A 17,039-nucleotide genomic window follows, 5' to 3' on the forward strand; every position below is an offset into this window, starting at 1 on the left:
TTTATTTAAACTATTAAAAGGGTGGTTGTTTTTTTAGGTGGAGGTGGAGTTTTGTGTATAGAATTATAAAAATGTTAAAAAAAAACAATAAAAAATAGCTTTTTAGTTGAGTTTTGTGCATAAAAGAGTTTTACTTAACCTTAAATTCAACCACAAAAACTAAACCAAATACACCTTAAGTACTAACCACCATTCATTATTGTTTTAAATTTTTTAACATATATTTTTAAGTTGTTTTAATAAATTAATATTAATTTGTTTTTTTTTAAATATTATTTTAATTCAACCAACCATTATAATAGAATCCTCTGACCCTAACGGCTAACCCAAAAAGTCCACGTGCTTTACTTCCATTGCATGTGTCTATTTTTACCTGTTTTTTTTTAAAAGGAAATGCTATTGTGGTCCCCCACCCAAATTGATGCGTTCTTAATATAAAAATCCATTGAGATTTAGAATATTTTTACGAATATAACTAATGGAATATAAAAATCTAATCATAGGATTTGAATTTAATACCATTTGGTAAGATATATGGAAGTTATATTTTATTTTGAATTATAATTTAAATGTTATTTTTCATAAATAATTTATTAAAAAAATAATAAATAAAAATTTGTGTGACAAAACATGACTTAAATCAATTTTCTTGAAGAAGGGAGGTAGTACAAGTTAGAGTCCATAACTTCATTTTTTATTTGCTTTTTAATTAAGTCAAAATTTTAATTCAATTTCATAGTGAATTTCTCTTTTAAGTTAAAAATAAATTAATTTAATTTTTAAATAAAAATATTCTAGGAATGTTTTATGGTGTCACAAATTTCATGTTATTGAGTTGAGCTCAAGGATAAAAAGCTCGTTTAGAAATGCAGCCAACCCGTTTTTTTAAAAAATTTTAAAAAAAAATTTGTTAAAAAATAATATTTTTTATATATTTTAAATCGTTTTAATGCGCTGATCTTAAAAATATTTTTTTAATAAAATTTTCGGCATGGAAAACACTTAAAAAGCAATCACAACCAAACTTCCAAAGAGTTATTTCTTTGATCAAACATATTTCTTTGAATTATTGAATTACACAATTGAAACAATTATTCCTCTCTTCGTAACTTTTTTTTCTCTCTCGCAATTCACAGCCAAAAGCTAGCATGTCTTTAATAATTTATCTACAATTTTAGAATCGATCAAGTCTTCATGTAGAAATGCTACCTCTTAAATAACACTTGTTTCAAGGTCAATTAGAGAAATAATTATTTTTTAAAAAAGAAGGCTATGCGCAAATAAAAAAAAATTGTTTTAAATATATGTGTTCACGTGATTACGCTTTTCTATAATAAGTCTATTATTTTTATTTTATTTAGTATTGTAATGATTATAAATTGATTTTTATTTTTTTATCATATAATAAAATAAAATAAATTAATTTAACCGGGTAAAATTTATAACTTAGAATACGAGTTTGACAAGTTAACTAAAATGAAATTGATTTTTTTATTTGATTTTTTTATAATTGTTATATAATTTAATTTAAAATTAAGAATAAGTAAAGAGTGATGTTATAATTTTTAGATTTAAATTATTATACCAAATGTAACGACAACACCAAATTTTTTTTTTTTTTTTTGATCCATCTAAATTTTATGTTCTTAAGTTTCAACTTGGTTGAAGCCGCGCGGAAAATAACGTGGTGTGTAGATGATGAAAAATTGGAATCGAAGGCTCAACTGGGGGGGAGCTATGCTGGTGTCGATCTGGGGATGCACATGCCACATATATATATATATATATATATATATATATATATATATATCCTAAGGTCCAATTAATTTCCTTTTGTTGTCTTGTGTGCTCAGAGCATAATATATTGTCTCTTGTATTTGTCCAAATGCGCTATTGTGGCCATCTCTATGTACACACTACAAAGACAAACGCAATGACAGTTCGTTCGTACCCTTTTTTTCTCTGGACAATTACACCTCTCTCTCCCTCTTTTAGAAGGTGGTTAACCGTGTGATAACAGTTGTTTTTTAAATAATTTTTTATATTAAAATATATACTAATAATATTTTTTTATTTTTAAATTTTTTTTTAACATCAGCACATTAAAACAATTCAAAACATACAAATCATATTAAATTTTAACAAAAAAAATTAAATTTTTTAGGAACACGGTTTGCACGGCGTTCCCAAACATGTTCTTAGCTCTTTTAGAGTGTGTTTGGTATTGCGGTAGCTGTTGTGGTTGTGGTTTGAAAAAAGTTGTTTTATAAAAAGTACTTTTAGTTGAGGTTGGTTTGAAAAAATAGGTGTTTGGTTAAAACTGTGGTTGAAATTGAGGTTGAAGAAAAAGTAGTTTAATGTGTTTGGTTAAGAGTACTTTTGAAATTGAGGTTATAAAATAATTTTAAAAAATATATATTAATATTGATGGTTTTTAATTTAAATATTGTGTATTTAACTATTGTTATTACATCATGAAATAAATCATATTTTATATATATAAAAAAATTATTGTTCCATTAAACTATCTATAATTCCATTATGTACAAAATTCATCCGACAATAATTATAAAATTAGGTAAAATATTATCAGGAATAAAATTGAGATTATAGTACAAGTAAATTTAATTCACTTTAAACTAATTTTAAAAAAAAACAAAAAAAAATTGTTGTTCACGTTCAGTGCAAGTAAAATTAATTGACTGCACTAATTATTAAAAAAAAAACTGTTCATTGAACAGTGGATGCATGCCTCCGCTGTTCAGTGAACAGTGGAGCCATGCATTCACTGTTCACTGAACAGTGGAACATGGTTCTTTTTTTGAAATGTGCAGGAAGCTTTTTTTTTCTTGCATTTCAAACGCAGTATTTCATGGCCTCATGTACAGTAACAAATATTTGTTAATTAACAAAACAGCTTGCACAATTTGGCCGCAGGAAACGTGGACGCCACCACGTAGCCGAACCCGAAACGTGGACGCCACCACGTAGCCAAACGGGTTCTTAGTGTGTGTGGAAATATTGTACTTCTCAAATATTTTAATTTTTTTTACTTAAAATAAATTTTTTTATATATTTTTAAATAGTTTTAATGTTTTGATATAAAAAATAATTTTTAAAAATTAAATTTTTTTTATTTTAATATATTTTTTAAAAATAACACTTTAAATTATCATGTAATCACAATTTCAAAAATACTCTAAGAAGATTTGAGATGGACTGGGCTCGTTGGTAACTGCCATTAAGCATTCAAAGGACCCAAAAATATAATTTTGTTGTAAATCTATCCTCGTGAACATCTCAAAAAATGCCATACACTTTCCAATCTCAACCGTTAATTTTGTATGAATCTGTGACCATTGAATTTGCTTAGCCGAAAAAGTTAAGATCATAAATTCTATCATAATTCCTAGATCTAAAAAACATTCACATCAGATTTTGTGTATGTTTGTTGTTTAAAAATGGCTTTGAGGTTAGATTTGTATTTAAGAGAATTAAAGGGGCATTTATAAGTGTTTTTGGGTGAATTAAAAATATGATTAAAAAATAAGGATTAAAAAATGGTCGCCCATCGATATATCTTCGTTTTCTAAAAGGCTACTGGGCCTGGAAAAAGACCTGGGCGTGCATGGACATTGGCCCTTGCGAGCCTGGGCTCAACTCCAACGCCTAATTTTTTTTTTTTTTTTGTCATGAGATTTTTTTATGATTTCTTACTTAATTTAATTTAATATTTTAATTTATAAAATGTTTCATAAATATTGCATAAATTTATTAAATTATTTAAAAAATTTACATTAAAATTTATGTATTTCCAAGGAAAAAAAATATTTTTATTGAAAATAGAAAAAATATAAAATATGCATAATGTAGAGTTTTTTTTTCTTTTGAGTGGAAACAATATAAATAATTAAAGATACTATAATGAAAAAGGTCTCAAAACCACATACCAAACATAATACGCATAAAAATGCATATAAGAGCACATTAAATATTTGATTTAAGAAAAAAATTATCACTAAAATTAAAAATATTGGTTAAATAGTATAATTTAAAAAAGAATTAGTAAAACAACACAATTTGTATATTTTATAATTCATAATTGTGACATTTAAGGATTTCGTGTTTAAAAATCATGACATCTATTATATAGCGACAAATCATGCAATGTGCTTGACCGTTCTACAAAATAATCTAACTGTTTTTTGAAAATTCTAAGTTATGTTAATACTAACTTGAATGAAGCTCCCTCCCTATAAACATTTATTAACAATTAATTATATTAAACAAAAAAGAATATTAAAGGGAAATAAAATATAAATATTAGTTTTATACTGAAGAATGCATAATGATATTCTAAACTCAAGGATGAATTTTAAATTATGTTATATGAAACAGAAAAGACAAAACAAAGCACACACATGGTGGGGTCTTAACAACACCACACCCCATAGTTATTAAACCCGGCCAAGAGGCCGGGTCCCGGGTTTCATGGGTCAATTCGGGTCAACCCGGATTAACCCGGAAAAATTAAAAAAAATTAAAGTTTTAATATTTCATATGAAAAAATTCATGTAAATATAGATTATACATATTATGAAGTTTAAAAAAATATTTAAATTTTTTTTATCCCACATTAAAAAGATATTATGTTAAGCTTTTAAGTTGAAGTATTTAAACTAAAAAAGTTTTTTATCCCACATTGAAAAAACATAACGTTTTTCTTGGAAACATAGAGTATATATACTAATGGGTTTCAAATCCCACATTGAAAAAATATAACTTTTTTCATGGGAACATAGAGTATATAAATAAAAGGGTTTCAAATCCCACATTGAAAAGATAATATATTATCCTTTTAAGTTGAAGTATTTAAACCAAAAGGTTTTTTATCCCACATTGAAAAAACATGATTTTTTTCTTGGGAACATAGAGTATATATACTAATTGGTTTCAAATCCCACATTGAAAAAGATACCATGTTATCCTTTTAAGTTGAAGTATTTAAACCAAAAGCTTTTTTATCCCACATTGAAAAAAATTGTTTTTTTCATGGGAACATAGTGTATATATATGAAAGGATTTCAAATCCTACATTGAAAAGATATTATGTTATCCTTTTAAGTTGAAGTATTTAAACCAAAAGGTTTTTTATCCCACATTGAAAAAACGTGGTTTTTTTTCATGGAAATATAGTGTATATATATGAAAGGGCTTCCAATCCTTTAAGTTGAAATATTTAAACCAAAAGGTTTTTTATCTCATATTGAAAAAACATGATTTTTTTTCATGGGAACATAGAGTATATATACTAATGGGTTTCAAATCCCACATTTGAAAAAAAAAAAAACCGGGTCTCGTCCGGGTCACCCGGGTTCCGGGTTGACCCGCCGGGTCGCCCGGGTTTGGCCGGGCTGTTGCCACAGCCAGTCTTTTATTAAACCCGGACCGGTCCAGTCACCGGGTCGATCGGGTCCCGGGTTGACCCGCCAGGCCGGGCCGGGTTTAATAACAGTGCCGCACCCCCGTTAAAAGAGATAATGATGGAAAAAGGAAGGGAAAAAGATGATGGAACACAGAGACAGTGATGCAACAAAAACCTCAATACTTAGAGATAGTGATGGAAAAAGGAGGAAAAGAAAAGCATTATGGAACACAAAAAACAAAGAGAGAGAGCGATTGAGGGGAAGAAGAAACGAACACTAGGGTCTCAAGAAAGAAGGGCTCGAATGATCACAAAGTAAACGAGGCATAACCCAGCTCAATCATTAGACTGCTGCGCACCACTCTTGGCAAGGAAATCAGCGCAAGCATTCCCCTCTCTCAAAGTATGTGACAGCCTACACCCCCAACTCTGCTGCATAAGAGACCGAACAATATTCATGATAATTGCATACCATGGATGACAACTGCTCGAACCATTAACAACATGTAAAGCTTCCTTAGATTCAGTTTAAAAAATAACAATTTTGGACCCAAGAATTCATGCTGGCAACAAACCATGGAATGTGGCTTGGAGTACTTGTTCATCTGCCAAATTGATTGTGTAACCCAGAAATCCAAGGCAACCATGCTATCCATATCCCAATTTCACCACGAAAATAATTAATAAACGAGAAGCATGAAATCATTCTGAAGAACGGAAATGATGGGTTTGATCCTTTTCCTTTACCCATTGTAGAGAAACTTACAGTAAGTTGGTATTAGTGATCGAGCAATGAAAATTGCTTTAAATGAGAGGAACATTGAGGAACATTGAGTGTAACAAACGCTGGTTTATGAGGATTGAGAGCACCACCTCCAACACGGCGAGGGGCAACGAGAATCCTGTTAATTTCAGAATCCATCATGAACTCCAAATCTAAGTTGGAATCAGCTATGGAGTACAAGGGGACGTCACCGTCCATTTCCGGCAGTGAAATACTAGCACCGCAACATTTTGTGTTGAGCAGCATCGTCGTCAACGACGACGACGACAATGTCAGAGCTGACAAGGAAAGACTCTTCATGGTATCTCTCTTATTTTGAGCTAGCTCTTTTTAATGCTGTCTATCTAATCAAATATAAAAGCAAGCAGCTAAGAAAGATGAGGAATGTGGCAATGATTGACTGGTTAGCTCATATTTTCCTATACATGAAATTAAATGACATCACAAGAGATCAATTTCATGCTAGCGTGGATCAACAGCACTATACTTTACCTGTTTCAGATGTAGATCCGGATCACATGTTTAATTTTTTAAAAAAAGTTAAATATAAATTTAAAAGAAAAAATATTAAATTCAATTGAGTTTATAAACTGAAATGTGAATTTAATGAGTTAAGCCATAACAATTGAATATTTTTTTTATATTGTTATTTTTATTGGTATCTTTTTTTATATATTTGATTTTAGATAATTTAAATTTATGTTTTAATTAATATTACTTATCTATGATTTTTTTTATTTTTTTAATCTTTTTTTGGATATAAATTGTTTTTCAATCATGTTATGTGTTTTTAATTTTTTAAAAAGGTTAAATATAAACTTAAGGAAAAATAATTTATTGAATCCAGTTGAGTTCATGATCCGAGTAAAGGTTTTATTTTTTTTTAATTTAATGGAAACAAATATTAAGTCCGGTTGAGTTTATGGTCCGAGTCACGGGTTTAATTTTTTTATGTTAAAAGTTGAATATATATTTAAGGGAAAAAATTATTGAACTTGATTGAGTTAAATTTATTATTCGGGTCATGAGTTTAACGAGTTAAGCCACAACAACTAAACAATTTTTTTTTCCTGATATTGCTTTTTCTATTGGTATTTTTTAAGTGTCTTTTTTTTTAATATGTTTTAAATTTATGTTTTAATTAATATCCCTCATTTGTGGTTTTTTTTGTTGATTTTTTTTGGATAGAGATTATTTTTATATAGTGTTGTTTGTATTTAATTTTTGAAAAACTCATTCTAATTCATCAACAATTTTTTCTTTTATCTTTTTGTATACAAGAATTTTATTTTAAAAATAAAAAATATTTACTTTCAGATAACATAGTATATATAGCCTTGCATAATATTTTTTTTCACTTTTATTTTATTTAATCAATTTAATATGTGTGTTTATTTTTAATATTATTTAATTGAATAAAAATATTAATTTTAATAAATAAATTCAAAAAACACAACCGGATAAATATTTTGTTTATTAACACATCTGAATCTTCTAATTTTATTTTTAGTTATCATCAATATCTTTTTTTTCGATTATTAATTCACATAGTTGTTGATTTATTTGATTACATGTATACATGAGCTTTTTAATTTAAACTTTTAATTTTTTTTTTGTAAAAAATGCATCGAAAAAGCATGCATGTACAACGTTTTTGTAAGAGAGAAAAAAAATATAGCTCACAGGTGACGCATCATCTTATTTTTTTTCATAAACAATTTGCAACAAAAAAAAAGGTCAACGCGCATGGGCCCTAATAAAATGGGCCAAACAGGCTGACCTGACTTGCTAGGTCCAGCAGCGCCTGGCCTTTGCTTTTGTTTTTTGTGTTTCTATTTTTTAAAATTAATTCTTTTTTATATGTATTTTTAATATTTTTTATTTATATTTAGATTAATACCCCTTCTCTTTTTTTTTATGTTGTTTAGAGAGCATCTTTGAAATGACAATTATTTTTGAATTATGCATTTAATTTTTGAGGAGGTTTTTCTGATTTATTTATAATTTTTTTTAATATTTTGTATAGATGAATTTTATTTTTAAAAATAAAAAAGATTATTTTCAAATAATATTTCTAATATGTGCAGCCTTGCATATTATTTTTTTTTCTTTTATTTTATTTAATCAATTTAATATGTGTGTTTATTTCTATTATCGTTTGATTGAATAAAAAATTTATTTTAATATATTTTATAAGATGACTACATACAGATTCTTTTGATCATGAAATTATCCAAGATTGCTTTTAATATAAAGAAATACCAAATTGCTTCACTTGAGCAACATCTTTAAAGATTATATATTCCTAAAAAAATAAAGAAAAACATATATCAGATTTTTATTCTAAAGATAAAGTTGATAGAATACAGCCAACGACTTGGAACCCCACTCGTACTATCAAAGACCTTTCGAAGGTCTTCCTATATTGTCCCTTTGCCAAATGCTCCATTGATTCTACTCAATGAGACTTTTATAATTACTACTACTTGAAAACGATTAGAATAAAAAAATTAGAATCGGTCAACTATAGCATGACTTAAACTCCTCTCAGCATGTAATTAAAAGGAGCTTCTCCTCTTGATTTCTTCATCTCTCCTCCTCTGGCCAAAAACAAAATGAGTAGCAGCAGCAGCAGCAAATCTCTCTCTCTCACAAACTTATCTCTCTTCACTCCTCTGCACCTCTCCTTCCTGTTCCTCCATCTCACCATCCTTGTAACCGGGGATCTACCACCACCTTACGTCCCTCTCGATAGCATAGCGCTTGATTGTGGTTCATCCTCCCAGATTTTTGTAAACGGTAGGCAATGGACTGCAGACATCAACTCAAAAGTGGCCCTTCTAGATCAAGACAGCCCCACAACAAATCTCACAGCAAATGGAGCCTCCACTAGCTCTGTACCTTATTATACTGCTCGCGTCTCTCTCTCCCAATTCACCTACACATTTCCTGTCACAACAACAGGACCTAAGTTTGTTCGCCTCCATTTCAATCCAGCTTCCTACACTGGTTTCAACAGGTCTAAAGCATCTTTTTCTGTCACAACCGGTCGCTATACCTTTCTTAGCAACTTCAGTGGCTTCCATTACACTGACCCACGTGGTGAACGAGGAGGTTACGCCAGAGAATTCATCTTAAATGTTGAAGATGAGCAGAAAAATCTGAGCATAACGTTCACGCCAAGCCCTCATGTAGCTGATGCATATGCTTTCATCAACGGGATTGAAATCGTATCCATGCCCACCAATCTTTATTACAGTACTGCAGGAGATGACCCAGGGCCGTATGATTTTGACCGGGAGTTCTATCTTCCCCTTGAAAACAAAACTGCTTTAGAGATCATGTACCGAGTAAATGTGGGTGGGGGAGAGATCACACCGCCCTACGACACTGGCATGTTTCGAAGTTGGTTAAGCGATGTCGATTACTTGACGGATGCTCGACCAAGCGCTTTTGAATATAATGACACTATTCAACTTCAGTATAATAACCACACTCGCTATGCTGCACCTGACGTGCTCTATCGAACTGCTAGGGCCATGGCGAACAATTCAACTGTAAATGAGAAATACAATCTGACTTGGGAGTTTCCGGTCCACTCCAGATTCACCTATCTTGTTAGGCTTCATTTCTGTCAGTTTATACCGATTATATTGCAAAAAGGCGATCTAGTCTTTAAAATATATATCGCTAATCAAACGGCAGAGAATTATGCAGATATAATCTCTTGGGCTGATGGATATGGGGTTCCCATATACAAAGATTACGAAGTGATGATGGATGCCAGAGGAAACGAAGAGATACAGAATTTGTCAATTGCATTGCACCCTATTCAGTCTACTAAGTTTTTTGATGCAATGTTGAATGGAGCTGAAATCTTCAAATTGAGCAACTCAGACAATCTTGCCGGACCAAATCCTGACGCGTATCCTGACAGCCCCTTTAGTAATACTCCTAGCGCGACCTCAACAAAGCCAAAGCATAGTCGAAGAAGAACAGTCGCCATTATTGTTCTGCTGTTTCGGGCATTGTTGTCGTCTCTGTTCTATTTCTCTTGATTTTCCGGAGAAGAGTCCAAAAATTCAAGGACTTGGTTTCTGGTGATGCAGCTTCAAACTTAAGCCCTCTTGTTTCCTCTTCAAGAAAGTCAACAAAGACCCATAGGTCATCTCTACCTTCTGATCTATGCTACCGTTTCTCGCTAGCTAGTCGAGATCATAGCAGCCACAAACAACTTCGACGATTCATTCATTATTGGTGTTGGTGGCTTTGGTAACGTGTACAAAGGATTATATTTGGTGGTGGAGTCAATCGTGCTGTGTTAAAGGAAACAAAGCACAGCATAGGAAATCAACCACAGAATAGAAAATCAAGTTTAGGCAAATACTGTAATTGAATCTTTACTTATTTGTTTCCTTATTCATAGATAATTAGGTTTGATCGTAGGCTATAATATAGGCTCTTTGTATTAAGCCATTAGTATAAATTGTAACCTTTGCTTTCTCTGTAATACAATAAAAATATATCATTCTTTTCATGGTATCAGAGCAATTAATCTAGGTATCAAAATAAAACACAAACCCTTTAGCCAACTTCCATGGGAGACGAAAACCAAGGAAGCATGTCTTCAGGAGCAAGATGGGATCATCCCAATCACCAGCTTTACCTTCACCATTCAGATCAACCTGGCGCTGTTCTTGTGCCACAACCTTTGGTTGAAGACAACTACAGCACATGGAGCCAATCCATGACTATGGCTCTGACAGTTAAAAACAAGATTGGATTTATAGATGGCTCAATGAAGGAGCCTGATGAGAAGAAACCAGATGAGCATCAACAATGGAATCGGTGTAATAGTTTGGTTAAAACTTGGCTGCTGGGATCTATGTCCAAAGATATTGCAGCCAGCGTCATCAACTGCAAGGATACCAGACAAATGTGGCTTGATTTACAAGAAAGATTCTCACATGTGAAAGTGGTTCAGTTATTTAATATTGAGAATGAAATTCACAACTATGTGCAAGGCAACATGTCTGTGGGATCCTACTTTACAAAACTGAAAGGTTTATGGGATGAGCGTGATGCACTCTGCACCTTTCCAACATGCACTTGTGGATCAACCAAGGAAGTGGCTGCATATCTGGACACACAGAAAACCATGAAATTTCTCATGGGTCTTAGTGATTCGTATGTGGGTGTTCGTAGCAACACTCTGTTGCAGGATCCATTACCAACAATAAACAAGGCATATTCACTGGTTCTTCGTCATGAAAAACAATCAGAAGTGACAACTGGGAAAAGTCTTGCTCAACCAGAGGCTGCTACCTTTGCCGTAAAGAATTCAAGCCATGAGACTGAAACTGAACAGAGATGCTCCAGATGCAACAGAACAAATCACAACACCAAGGATTGTCGCGCACATCTCAGATGCACTTTCTGCCGCTGGAAGGGACATACGGTTGAATATTGTCGCAAGAAGAAAGCAGTAACTGAAGCTGAGTTTAATATGGCAATTTCCAAGGGAAATCAAGTTGCATCCCATGAGAATAAAAGGAAGGAGATGAACTTTCCTTTCACACCTGACGAGTGCAAACAGATACTCAGCATGTTAAAAACTAAAACATCCTCTGCCAACCATGTTAGTAACTGTCCAACTCATGATGAGCTCTCAGGTAAAGCTTTTTCACTCTTCTCCAATGGCAACAGGAGCACATGGATTTTGGATAGTGGGTGCACAGATCATATGATTTATGACCAAAATCTGCTCACATACTCAAGACCGGTTAATGGCCACACTGTTGAATTACCGAATGGATCAATAACACAAGTAACTCACATAGGCAGAGTTCATCTATTTCCTGATTTGATCCTTGATAATGTTTTATGTGTCCCATATTTCCGATTGAATTTAATTTCCATTAGCAAACTAGCCTTTGATTCTTCTTGCATAACCATTTTTCTAAGCCAATTTTGTGTGATTCAGGACCTACGTTCGAGGAAGATGATTGGGACGGGAATTGAACGGGAGGGTCTCTACTTTCTCGACCAAGCCAAGAAAGGAACCTGCAACCATGCCAAAACTTCTAACCCGAACCTTTGGCATCAACGTCTTGGGCATCCCTCAACCAAAGTCTCTCCATTATTTCCTAAAGTTAATTCTTGCTCTAAAGACAAGTGTTTGATTTGTCCGTTAGCAAAACAAACCAGACTTTCATTTTCTTCAAGTTCCATTACTACTACATCTTCATTTGATTTAATCCATGTTGACATTTGGGGTGGTTATAAAATTCCTTCTATTTCAGGTGCCAAATATTTTTTTACTATCGTTGATGATCATACTAGATGCACATGGATTTATCTTATGAAACACAAATCCGACACTAGGGATCTTCTAGTCAATTTCATCAACATGACTGAAAACCAATTTGATTCCAAAGTCAAAATGATTCGTAGTGATAATGGTCTTGAATTCAAACTTGAAAGCTTTTACGCTCACAAAGGTATTATTCATCAAACCAGTTGCATTAACACTCCACAACAAAATGGCGTTACCGAACGCAAACATAGGCATTTGTTAAATATGGCACGTGCTTTACTTCTTCAAGCCGGTCTTCCTCACCAATTTTGGGGTGACGCTATTCTTGCTTCCGCTTATCTCATAAATCGAACACCAACCCCCACTCTCCATGGAAAAACACCATATGAAAAACTCTTCAACATAGTTCCCAATGACTCGCACTTACGAGTATTTGGTTGCTTATGTTTTGTTTCCACCCATGCCCAAAGTCGCTCCAAATTTGATCCTCGAGCATCTCGGTGTATTTTTCTTGGCTATCCTTATGGGAAAAAGGGGTATAGAGTTTTTGATCTAGCTACACAACGAATAATAGTCTCCAGGGATGTCGTTTTCTTTGAATCCATATTTCCCTTTCTTACATCTGCATCACCTACTAATCCCCCATCATTTTCGCCTCCCACCCCCACTCCCACTCCATCCTTACCTTTCGACATACATTTTGAACCCCCTCCTCTGCTTCCCTGTCCTCCACTTCCTAACTCACCCAATTCCCAGACCCATCCTTCCCCCACCTCATCTACTCCTCTAGCTCCCCTCACAGAGTCCCCATCTCCAGCCAGTCCTACTGAAAATCCACTACTCGATTTATCTCCCATACAGAACACCTCTTCACCTGTGCCCATTCCTACCCTTCGTCGTGGCAGTCGTTCTATCACCACTCCTTCTTACTTGCAGGATTTTCATCTTGCCATGACTCTCCCTTCAAGGCCTGACCCGACATCATCCACGAACATGGTTCACACTTCAGGTACTGCTTATCCCCTCTCTGCCTATTTATCTTATACTCACCTTTCTTCCCATCACAAAGCTTATACTGCTCAACTCACTCTCCTCAAAGAACCCATTAGTTTTTCACAGGCTGTTCAACATCCTCAGTGGCGTGAGCCCATGCACCATGAGATAGCTGCTTTACAGGCCACTGGGACTTGGAGTTTGGTACCTTTACCATCCCACAAACGGCCAATTGGCTGCAAATGGGTATACAAAATCAAGTTGAAGGCCGATGGGACAGTGTAACGCTATAAGGCACGACTGGTGGCTAAGGGCTACAACCAAGTTGAAGGCGTTGAATCGTTGATTATCAGGAAACCTTTGCTCCCGTAGCCAAGATGGTCACTGTCCGCCTCTTACTTAGTATGGCAGCTTTACGTGGTTGGCATTTACATCAACTTGATGTCAACAATGCATTCTTGCATGGTGACTTGGATGAGGACGTATACATGACTTTGCCTCCTGGCTTCGGGCGAAAGGGGGAGACACGCGTTTGCAAACTTCATAAATCCCTGTATGGCTTAAAACAAGCCTCTAGACAGTGGTTTATCAAGCTGTCCGGTGCACTCAAGGCTGCAGGATTCCATCAGTCCCTATCTGATTATTCCTTGTTCGTCCAAAGCCATCATGGTAACTTTCTAGCATTACTGATATATGTTGATGATGTGATATTAGCTGGGAATAATTTGCAGGACATAGAGAACACCAAACTCTTCTTGTCGAAACAATTCAAACTTAAGGACTTGGGGCAACTGAAATACTTTCTTGGCATCGAGGTTGCCAGATCACGACATGGCATTAGTTTGTCATAGAGAAAATATGCACTCGACATTTTGGATGATGCGGGGTTTTTGGGTGTCAAGCCATCTCGGTTTCCCTGGAGCAAAATGTGTCCCTAACACAATCCGATGGAAAGCTTTTGGAAGATGGATCAACATACAAGAGGTTAGTTGGCAGGTTACTCTACCTTACAATAACTAGACCAGACTTGACTTATGCTGTGCACATCCTAAGTCAGTTCATGGACAAGCCCCGCCAACCACATCTGGATGCAGCTTATAAAGTGCTCAAATATATCAAACAAACACCTGGGCAAGGCATCCTGTTGCCGTCCACAGGTGCACTTCAGTTACGAGCATTTTGTGATGCTGATTGGGCTCGTTGTAAGGACACGAGAAGATCAGTTACTGGTTACTGCATTTTACTTGGAGAAGCACCAGTTTCATGGAGGACCAAGAAACAGACAACAATATCACGTTCAAGTGCAGAGGCAGAATATCGCTCCATGGCTACTACATGCTGCGAATTTACATGGCTGAAAAACATTTTGAAGGACTTGCAGATAAATCACACACAGCCGGTAACCTTATTCTGCGATAATCAAGCAGCAATGCACATAGCATCGAATCCCGTCTTTCATGAGCTAACCAAGCACATAGAAATAGACTGTCATTTGATATGTGAGAAAATTCAAGCAGGAATGATTCAGACAACCTACATTCAAACTACACATCAACCGGCTGACTTGTTTACTAAGCCATTAAGCTCCACACAGTTTGAGACTTTACTTAGCAAGTTGGGTGTAATTAACATACACTCCAACTTGAGGGGGAGTGTTAAAGGAAACCAAGCACAGCATAGGAAATCAACCACAGAATAGGAAATCAAGTTTAGGCAAATACTGTAATTGAATCTTTACTTATTTGTTTCCTTATTCATAGATAATTAGTTCTGATCGTAGGCTATAATGTAGGCTATTTGTATTAAGCCATTAATATAAATTGTAACCTTTGCTTTCTTTGTAATACAATAAGAATATATCATTCTCTTCATGCTGCGATCAAGCGATTGAATCCAAGTTCACAGCAGGGTGCAACCGAGTTCAAGACAGAGATCGAGATGCTCTCCCAGCTTAGATTCCGCCATTTGGTTTCTCTAATTGGTTACTGTAATGAGAATAATGAGATGATCCTGGTGTCTGATTATATGGCTCGGGGGACGCTTCGTGATCATCTCTACAGAACTGATAATCCTCCACTTTCATGGACTCAACGCCTAGAGATTTGCATCGGTGCTGCCCGTGGGTTGCATTACCTTCACACAGGTGCAAAGCACACTGTCATTCATCGTGATGTGAAGACAACAAATATCTTGCTGGATGAGAAATGGGTGGCCAAAGTTTCGGATTTCGGATTGTCCAAAACAGGCCCTACGAGCACATCAAAGGGCCACGTGAGCACCGTTGTGAAAGGTAGCATTGGGTACTTGGATCCCGAGTATTGTCAACGCCAGCAATTGACAGAAAAATCTGATGTCTATTCATTTGGGGTTGTGTTGTTCGAGGTATTGTGTGCTAGACCAGCAATAAACCGATCAGCAGTGCCAGCAAGTCTAGCAGAGTTGGCTAGACAAAGCCACAGCAACGGAACGATTAATGAAATCATTGATCCGTATCTGGATGGAAAGATCTCACCAGATTGTCTGAAAAAATTTGTTGATGTTGCAGTGAGATGCTTGCTCGAGAATGGAATCGAAAGGCCATCGATGACGGATGTGGTTTGGGGCCTTGAGTTTGCATTACAACTGCAAGGGAGCGCAGACGAGAATGTCAAAGGGGCTCAAACTGAGAAAGAAGTTGACATGGTGAGTCCTCTGAAAGGCTCCTCAATCGATGACAGCAGTAATTTGTTTAGTACTGGCAGTGAACTAGTTGTGAATTCCCGCATTTTGGAAATGGCAACAACAATCAGCAGCCACGGACAGAGTTTTCTAAGCAACGAGTCGGAGAAAATGATGTCTGGTGCTGTGTTCTCTGAGATCATGAACCCAAAAGGGCGATGAGAAGCAAGCTAGTTAGCATGCTAAGTTAGTATAGGCCTCAAGACAAAGGTTTCTAGCTGAAATACCTATGGATGCGTATATATGCATTACTTGTTTGAATAATTTTGGTAGTGATAATTATTGTGTCTGATAGAATGATTTTATTGCACTACTCTGCATATTCAGCATTAATTGGAACCAATTTTTCATGTTATTTGGTCACTCAGCCGCAAGATCACCACAATTTCAAGCTAACAATATGAACAAGTGCATGCTTAGTAATTAAGAAGTTAGGGATGCTCAAGCTATCTGATTCAAAATTCGGATCACTTGGATGAAAGGAAATCAGTAGACTGAGAAGATTCTCTCTATGCAAGCAACTCTTTATTTATAAAATAAAAAAGCTGACTTTTTTTCCCAAAAAATGTGTTCCTTACTCCTATCATAACATGTTTAATCAAAATATGTTGAAACCAAATTTTATTTTACATATAAAAACAAGATTATTTGACATATACTCAGATTCAAATAAAATAGAAGAAGTTCTTCTATTTTTTCTTAATTTTAAAATAATTTCTAAAGAATATTTCTCCAATAAAAAAATAATAAAGTCAATTAATAAAATTATATATATATATATATATATATATATATATATATAT

General features: G+C 34.3%; 1 pseudogene; it reads left to right on the forward strand.

Annotated features, from left to right (window-relative positions):
* Positions 1 to 8,747: 8,747 nt before the first annotated feature.
* Positions 8,748 to 16,595, forward strand: LOC18109527 (receptor-like protein kinase FERONIA; annotated as a pseudogene).
* The last annotated feature ends 444 nt before the right edge of the window (positions 16,596 to 17,039 follow it).

The sequence above is a fragment of the Populus trichocarpa genome, chromosome 17, assembly GCF_000002775.5.
Source record: "Populus trichocarpa isolate Nisqually-1 chromosome 17, P.trichocarpa_v4.1, whole genome shotgun sequence".
Taxonomy (NCBI): domain Eukaryota; kingdom Viridiplantae; phylum Streptophyta; class Magnoliopsida; order Malpighiales; family Salicaceae; genus Populus; species Populus trichocarpa.